Source organism: Oryx dammah, unplaced genomic scaffold, assembly GCF_014754425.2.
Source record: "Oryx dammah isolate SB20612 unplaced genomic scaffold, SCBI_Odam_1.1 HiC_scaffold_2, whole genome shotgun sequence".
Classification (NCBI taxonomy): Eukaryota; Metazoa; Chordata; class Mammalia; order Artiodactyla; family Bovidae; genus Oryx; species Oryx dammah.
This window is the reverse complement of record NW_024070186.1, coordinates 195,534,280-195,542,608: the sequence shown is the minus strand read 5'-3', so window position 1 is coordinate 195,542,608 and position 8,329 is coordinate 195,534,280. Positions and strand designations below refer to the sequence as shown.

General features: G+C 63.1%; 1 protein-coding gene across 1 annotated transcript in view; it reads right to left on the bottom strand.

The window, feature by feature from the left end:
• ACTB (actin beta) overlaps positions 1-466 on the bottom strand; it is a 7,567-nt gene extending 7,101 nt beyond the window's left edge. The window contains exon 1 of the mRNA XM_040231377.1: positions 332-466. The gene's annotated coding sequence lies outside the window, so the exon portion shown is untranslated. The remainder of the gene's footprint in view (positions 1-331) is intronic.
• Between the last annotated feature and the right edge of the window lie 7,863 nt (positions 467-8,329).

Below are 8,329 nucleotides of genomic sequence, written 5' to 3'. Positions count from 1 at the left end.
CCGAACCTACCGCGCACGCGCACGAGCGTCCCCCAGCCCCCACTCCGCCGGGCCGCGCCGCCGCGCCCACCCTCCCTCCCCGCGGCCGCCTGGGGATCGCCCTGGAGGAGCAAAGCCGCCCGCTCGCGGACAGAGATCCAGGGCGTCCCCGGCCGCGATGGAGCGGGCCCCGAGCGCAGCTCCGGCCCAGAGCGAGAGGAACGTAGAAGCCTGCTCTCTGCAGCCCGGCGGCCGTCCACGGGGGCCGGGGAGCCGGGGGAGCCCTCCTGCCCGGAGAAGGCGCCGGCCCCCCGGCGCGGCAGCGGCCCGGCCGGCGCGGGGGTCCTCTTACCTGGTTGCGGTGTCGACCGGCGGCGAAGGCGGAGCGGCGAAGGCGAGAGGCCTGTGCTGGCGGGGCGGACGCGGTCTCGGCGGTGGCTGCGCCTCGCGCCGCCGGGTTATATAGGGCGCCGCCGCGGCCGCTCGAGCCATAAAAGGCAACTTTCGAAACGGCGGGCGCTGATTGGCCCCGCGCCGCTCACTCACCGGCCTCGCCGCACAGTGCAGCATTTTTTTTTTTTTTTTTCTTTTACCCCCCTCTCCCCTCCTTTTGCAAAAAAAAGAAAGAGATGGACTGGGAGAGAGCGAGAGCGAGATTGAGGAAGACGAGGGAGAGAGTTTTGGCGTTGGCCGCGCTGGGGTGCTGAGCGGCCCCACGGGCAGGGGGTGCGAGCCCCAGGCCGCCGCCCCGCCGAGCAGTTGCCCCGGGTCCAGCCCTGCGTGGCCAGGCCCTCACCCGGCCTGCCTCTGTCTCTGTGGGACCCCCAGGGTAGTGAGCGCCCCGGTGGGCGAGAGTCGGCACAGGTGCCCGCATCCCTGGTCGTGTGGGTGCATGCTTAGGGAACAGATGTGGGGAAGGGGTGAGCAGAGAGCCCTCCCCCCTTAGCAACATTAGCTCAACTGTCCAGAAAGCCAGGAGGACCTCTGACTGGGGGTGCTCTGCTTGTTAAGTGGGTGTTCTCAGTGTGCTAAGGGGGCTATTATTACTCAGACTTGGGGCTCAGAGCTGTGTTGACACCGGGGACTCAGGAGGCTTGTGGCCATTTAACAGAGACCCCGGTTCCAAGGGACAGGGCAGCCCTCCCCCAACCCACCCAGGGGCCAGCGGCTGGCCAAGCCTCCCCTGCTGCAGGACTGGACAGGGGTGGGATCTGTAGAACGGAGGAACCGTTTCCATGGAGCTGGGCTGCCTCAGGACTGCCTGGTCACACCCAGCCAAGGCCAACCCTGGGCCGTTAACCCGGGCAGCTGCCAAGCTCTACCGGGTGCAGGCAGGCCAGGCCATTCAGCGCAGCCCTGGGGCCCGGGCCCCACCGGCCATCGTCTGCCTGTCACGTGCAGCTGAATTGCCCTGGACCATCTGGAGGCCCCCAAGCACTGGAGAAGGACACTCAGCGTGCCAGCAAGGAGTGAGGGAGCTGGGGGCGCAGTGACAGTCCCTGAAGACCCGCTGCCCTCAGCCAAGAGCCAGCACACCTGCGCCTGCCCTGGGCCTCCCCCAAACACTGGGCCAGACCTGGGTGCCCTGCAGTGTCTGGGTGGTTCCCTAATCTGAACTCTGCCAGTCTAGCAGGGAGAGCTTGCCCCCTCCCCCCAGAGGGTGGACAGCAGTGGTCAGCGTTTGGCAAAGAGGCACCCAAGAGGCCATAGAATCCCAGAGGGGCATCTGGCCCAGCCTGGGGGAACACGCAGCTTCTTAGAGGTGGTGACAGGCTGAATTCTCACACAGAGGAGAGGGTGGTCAGGTGGGGGCCCTGCCTGTCCCCAGGGGTCTGTCTGCAGGCACCCCAGGCCTGCCTAGGGCTTTGCTACACATAGTAGGTGCTCACTGAGTGTGTGTTGAAACCAGCGAAAGATTAGTCCATATATGGATGTGGAATCTGGCCAGGGAAGAGGCAACTTGGTCCAGCCCACTGCAGGAGGCCGGTGGCAGGGCCTTTGAAGGTTGCTGAGGCCACAAACAGGTAGGAAGAGTGACCGGCTCTCAGCACGAAGCAGAGCCCCTGAGGCTTAGAGCCGCAGGCTGGCATTCCCAGGGAACTGCTCTCAACAGCTCCTGCAGCACCACCCCAGGCCTGGGTGAATGTTTCCAATCCGTCCACTCCCTGCCTCCCAGGGACCAGATTGCCCTGTCCCTGGCCTTGTGTCTCAGTCACGGGCATTTGGCCAGCTACCCTGGGACCTGCCAGCCCTGTGATTCAGGAGCTGTGGTGGGAATCGGGGCCGAGGGGCAACACGTGGGAGACTCGGGTGGCCCCTGAAGGCTCTGTGGGCTGGAGATCAAGGCCAGTCCCTGGGATGCAGGGCCTAGGCTGCCATTGCACCTCTTCTCAAGAGAGGGGGCCCCACCCCCCACCCACCCACCATGGGCTGGAGGATTCCTGGCCATCTCTGTCTGCAGCAGCCTGGTAGTCTCCTATGCATCCTTCAAGGCCCATCCCAGAAGGCCCCTTCCTTGAGGGAGTCCTTTGGGATCTGCAGCATACACCTCCGTCCCACCAAAGACAACTGCACAGGGCCGGCCTCTCTGACCAGAGGCGAGTCCTTCCAGGTCTCTGTCCAGCGTCCACCTCCGCATCTCCTCCCACCGAACCCCCCCCCACCAGCTCTGGTCACAGTGCATCAGTGACCCCCACTGGGTGTCCTCGTCCTTGAGAAAGGACCCTGGGAAGATGGTGGGTTGGGGGGTGGCTGGGTCGCCAGCCTGGGGGGCGGGGAGGAGCTGAGAGAGAGGCAGCAGGAGGGAAAGAGGAAGTGGAGCGGCCAGAGGAAGAGGGAGGAGGCGCGCAGGAGAGGAAGTGAGCAGGTCCTCTGCCCGCTCGCGGGAACTTTGCCCTTGCAGGGAGTTTTCCGAGCTGTCACTGGGGCAGGCCAGCGCCCAGCCCCCGGGGCCCTTAGGCGGCTCAGCCAATGGCAAAGGCACTTGCATTTCTGGTGCTTTTTTTTTTCTTCTTCTTTCCCTCTTGCGGTTCCCCTCCCCGAGAGGCCTCCAGGCCAGCGGACCTTTACAGCCCATACCAGAGGACCACTCCCCGCCTTCCTCCAGAGCCCGCCCCCATGCTGCCGCCCTGCCCTAGGGGACCCCAGGCTCCATTTTTCAGAGGAAGAAACAGCAGGAGAGAGAGGGGAGGAGACCTTTTCCAGATCTTCTGTCTCAGACTGTTGACTCCAGGAGGGCAGTGAGCCTGCGATGGGTTCCCCAAAAGGGGCAACTGGTGAACCAGGGGCGACATTCTAACAAGCACAGCCCTTGTTACGGATGAGGCTACGGAGGCCCAGAGTCTGGAGTGAAGGTCTCTGGGTGTAGGGCCTGGAGGCCACTCACTGCCCCTCCCTGGGTAAAAATGTCCCCAGGGACAGGGATCAAAGGCTGCTCCACAGTGTAAATTCCTGGGTCCCAACTGCCTCCTCAGCGCTTATCTCCCGAGGCCTGGAGAAAGCAGCCAGAGCCCCTGGTCACAGGACAGTGGGTCCTGAGCCCCCAAGCCTGCTGTTTCTCCGCCCCGTACCCTGCTCCTGGGATGGTCTCGAGAGGCGATTCTGGACCTCGGGTTTCTGAGGTCCTGGGAGGGACTGGGCTTGAGGTTCCTCTTGTCTCCTGCCCAACGTTTTCCCTCAGCCTTCAGGGCCAGCTCCTGGGCTGCCTGCCCCCTCCAGGAAGCCTCCTGTGAGTGCCTCCCTCCTCTTCCATAACAGCAGCAGCTCTCCCGCTCAAGAGAGGGGAAGTGACCCAGTCAGGATTCCACAGCAAGACCACGGGTGCCCAGCCTCCTGGATCACGCCGCGCCTGAATCCCGCACACCAGCACCAACCAGCCAGGCATGTTTCCAGGGAGGAACAGCCCCAGACAACACCCCGAATAAAGCAAGTGCTGGTGCCCCAGACGGAAGGAGAGAGGCAAAGCCCTCTGAGGAGGTGCCCAGCCAGCCAAAGGGAAGCCTAGAGACAGGAGGGCTGGGCCGGGCCTGTGCTCTTGGGCCTCAGCCAGGCCTTGGTCCCCACCCCAGCCAGGCCTCTAGCCAGAGTTTCTCCCAGGGCCTGTACCAGGCGTCCTCCAGCGCCTCAGCCCGCCCTAGGCCTCCCTGCCTTCTTGATGCTCATCTACTCAAGGGGGATCCCTGCCCCGGAGAAACCGGGAACTTCTGACCCTCCCTGGGAGTGTTATAAAAAATCCTTCAAAACTACCCTCTCTTCCTGTCCCCCAGGGCACCCAGAGAAAAGCCGCCCTCCTGGGAAGTTCCCAGCCTGGCTTATTTGGTTGAATTTTTTCAGAAACAGACATAAGGCTCCGTGGGCTTCCCCGTCTACACACACGCGCTGAGCCCCTGTTGATCCCTCGGCCCTTCTGCCAGGAGGGCTAGTTGCCCCCCTCCCCAAGAAGCGGCGGTGAGACAGGGAGCCCCCGAGGGGGTCTGACGGCTGTCCCAGGCAGATCGGGGGCATCCTGGTCTCAGGCGCTCGCCCCGGGGGGTGTGGAGGCCTCTGAGGGCCTGGGTCCACCTCCGCCCACCGGGAGTGGCTGGTAACCTGCCCCCAGTCACCCAAGTCAGTGCTCCGAAGCCTGGCGCCCCTGTTTTTCCGGCCAGCGGCCTGAGAAGCCAGGCGACCAGGTTGAACCAAGTGGTGTGGGGTCAGCAGCAACTTTATGTTCAGGGCCAAATGGGGTCCTTGGGCCTTAGGACCCAAAGTGTGGGCAGACTTGGCCAGGGGAACAGCGCAGACAGAAGGCCACAGGGGCCCCCTGTGCCTGGGATCCCTGACCCTGGGCTGTGGAAAGAGGTTGGGGGCAGGGAGCTTCTGGCCCCAGGGGACTAGGGGCAGTCAGTGACCTGACGTGGGGGCTCAGGTCCCGGGCACCCAGCGACATGGTCAGTGTTGGGGGCTCAGCCCCTCCCTGGCTGGGTGGCCTGTTCTCTGCTGGGGGAGCGGAGGTAGGTAGGAGGGGATGCCCCCCAGGCTGAAGGGGCCTGAGGAAGTGAAAGCAGAACGGGAAGGGGGACAGGAGCCGTTGGGAAAGTGCAGGTGGGCGGGGCGGGGGTGACTCACGAGCCACAGGCTCACCCATCTCGGGGTACAGGCTGGCCCTGGCGTCCCCAGGAGGACAGGGCCGGCTGGCAGGGTCCTCAAGGGCCCGTGGCCAGCAGAGGCGAGCCCCGCCTGGGCGCACACAGAAAGCTCACCGTACCCCTGCCGGCCAAACTGGAATCTCTCCATTTCTCAGAGGAGCAAACTTAGGCCAGTGAGAGTGGAGAGTCCATCACCAGAAGGTTCCGGCACCTAGGACTCCGGGGCCAGTCTCGAAGGGGCCCCATTCATCCGGGAGCCTCCGGACAGTTGCTGTTCCCCACATTCCAGGCAGGCAAACCGAGGCCCAGAGAGACCAGTGGGCAGCGCGGCTCACCACTGGGGCATGGGGAGCCCTCCTCAGCTGGCGCCAGCTCCTCCGGGCTTGGGACCCATCCAGGTGGAAACCTGATCGGCTGGGCCACACCACTGGGTAACCGGGCCCTCCTCAGCCAGAAATCTCAGCCGCCGTCTGGGCTGGTCAGGAACCCGAGCTTCCTGTGATATGGGGGACCACCCCTCCCTGGCCTGCATTGTCCACTGAGGGGAGACACCGTTGGTCCGGATCTGATGAGACTGATTCGATGTGAGCCCGTAGTGGGCCCGCATCTCAGACCTGGGTTTGATGGGCCAGGCAGGGAAGGCGTTTACCCTGGCACAGCAGCCTCTGTTGGCCTCTGGGACGGCAAGCAGGACTCCCTCTGACCCAGAGGCCCGGCTCCCTCCACTTCCCAGGCCCCCAGGGAGTAATCTGGGCTGAGTCACCTGAGCTGTGGAGACCCGTGGCACTGAGGGCACACAGCTGTGACCAGGCAGTGGCCAGGCTGGGGAGTCGGTCTGGACCCAGGTAGGACTCAGCAGTAAACCTGCTGTGCCCAGGGCCAGGGGGCTACGCGCCGTGCCCTCTTAGTCGAGCAGAGTGAAGGGAGCCCCAGAGCAGGTGGGGTACCCCAGGAGAGAGTGGGCTTCCTCCCCCGACCCTGCCGCCCCCACTGTGAGGCCCCAAGAGGCAGACCATGTCTTTTGGAGACCCCGGTCTTTCCTTTTCTGATTCACTTTCAGGCGCTCTGTTGAGTAGGTCTCGGTTCCGTCGATCACCCCGGATGTCCTTGGAAAGGGACTCAGCATCTCTGAGCCCAGGAGGGTCAGCAAGACCCAGTGTGGACAGCGCCATCCGGGAGGGCTTTCTGGACCTTTCAGGGGCTTGTCACAGACAGTCTAGAAGCCAGCCGTCACCTGCCTACTTACCAAAAGGGAAACCAAGGCCCAGAGATAGGCAGAGGCTCGCCCAGCGTCACACAGCGCTTGGTGCAAGCTAGAGGAGCCCAGGTCTGGAGGGCTGGAACTTTGCATTCTGTGTGCCTGCAGGATGGCAAGGAGGAGGCCCAGCTTTCTGCTGGCAGAGCCGGGCTGGTCTGTCCAGGACGGGTGCAGGGCCCCGCCCCCCTCGGCCAAGATGGCACTAAACAGCCTGAGCAGGCCGACCTGCTGAGACAACCCGGGGCCACCCGGTGCCTGCCCCTTCAGGTGGACGCGCACGCCAGCCTGGCTGCCCGGGTCTGGCTGTACCCAGCCCTGCGGGACTGACGGCCTCGTCCCTCATCTGTCCCTCGGTGAGCTGCCTCCGGGGCCTCCTGTCGGCCCTGCATTGCCCCCTCTCTGCGGGTGTGGGGACCCTGGAGGGCAGGGCCCAGGCTGGGCCATCCTGATTCTTGGATACATAGGCCAGGGGACAGCGGGAGGGGGTAGGAAGTTATGTGTCCAGCCCTGCAACCTCCAGTCCCCGGGACACAGCTGAGCTACTTGTGTGTTGGTGGCCTTGGCCTTGGCCACCTCGCTTTGCTACATCACAGAGCTGCGGGAGGGGACAGGCACGTGACAGACTCGCCAGAGCTGGGCCTTGCCCAGAGTGGGTACAGGGTGGCCGTGGCTGGCCACTCGGGACGGGCACGCCGCGTGGCTGGTCACGTACCGCACTGCGTCCCGGGCCTGTCGGGGGGCTGCAGGAAGGGCGGGGGCTCCAACGGGCCTCGCCCGCGCGTGACCAGTGCTGCGCCTCTCCCTGGTCTGCGGGCCTGGGACGCGGTGGCCGCCGTGGGAGGTGGAGACTGCCTCGTTCTTCTTCATCTCCTGCTGATTGTTCTTCCACCAGAGAATACTGGCTGGCCTTTGGGCAAGAAAGAGAGGGGAAGGCAGGAAGGAGAATGAGAAGCAGACCTGGAGGGGCATTCTATTTATTTATTCATCATTATTATTATTTTTGGCTGCACCGCACAACTTGCGGGATCCTACGTTCCCCAACTAGGGATCAAGCCCGTGCGCCCTTCAGTGGAGGCGAGAGTCTTGATCATTGGACGGCCAAGGAAGGCCCTGAAGGGGCTTTTTCTTTGGTCTTTTTTTGGCTGTGCTGGGTCTTCTCTACTGTGCGCAGGTTTTCCTCTAGTTGTGGTGAGCGGGGGCTACTCCGGTCGTGGAGTGCGGGCCTCTCCTTACGGTGGCTTCTCTTGCTGTGGAGCTCGGGCTCCAGGGCACACGGGCTGCTCGGTCGTTGTGGCTCCCAGGCCCCAGAGCCCAGGCTCAGCAGTCATGGGCTTAGTTGCTCCAAGGCATGTGGGATCTTCCTGGATCAGGGATTGAACCCACGTGTCCTGCATTGGCAAGCAGTTTTGTTACCACTCAGCCACCAGGGAAGCCCCTGAAGGGGCATTTTAAACAAAAGTCCACCCAAATCTCCATATCGCCAGGAAAGATAAGAAGAGACTTGACATCACGGGTCATCCGGGAAATGCAAATAAAAACCACAGTGAGCTCCCACTTCACATGCAAGAATGGATTCTCTCTGATCCTGTTGTTATCGAGTTTAAAGACGGGAAGCCAATCTGTGTGCAGAAGACGGTGCCCTACGTAGAGGACCACTAGAAAGGGCGTGATGGAAGCTTCTGGAACCCTAGGCCTGTCTGTCGATCTGGGTGCTGGGAAGCTGTGAGTGTTCAGCTTGTGGCAATTCAAGGAGCTGCACGTTGACACTGCACAGAGGTGCAGAGACCGTGGCTAGTTTGGGAGTGTGGCTAACCCCACCCTCATGCCCCTCCAGCCTTACTCTATGTTCCCAGACACTCTGCCTTCTAATCCTTAGAACACCAAACTTCTATCTGCCTCAGGGCCTTTGCCCTTGCTGTTCTCTCTGTCTGTAATGGACTCTGCTCCCCACATGCATCCTTTCTGC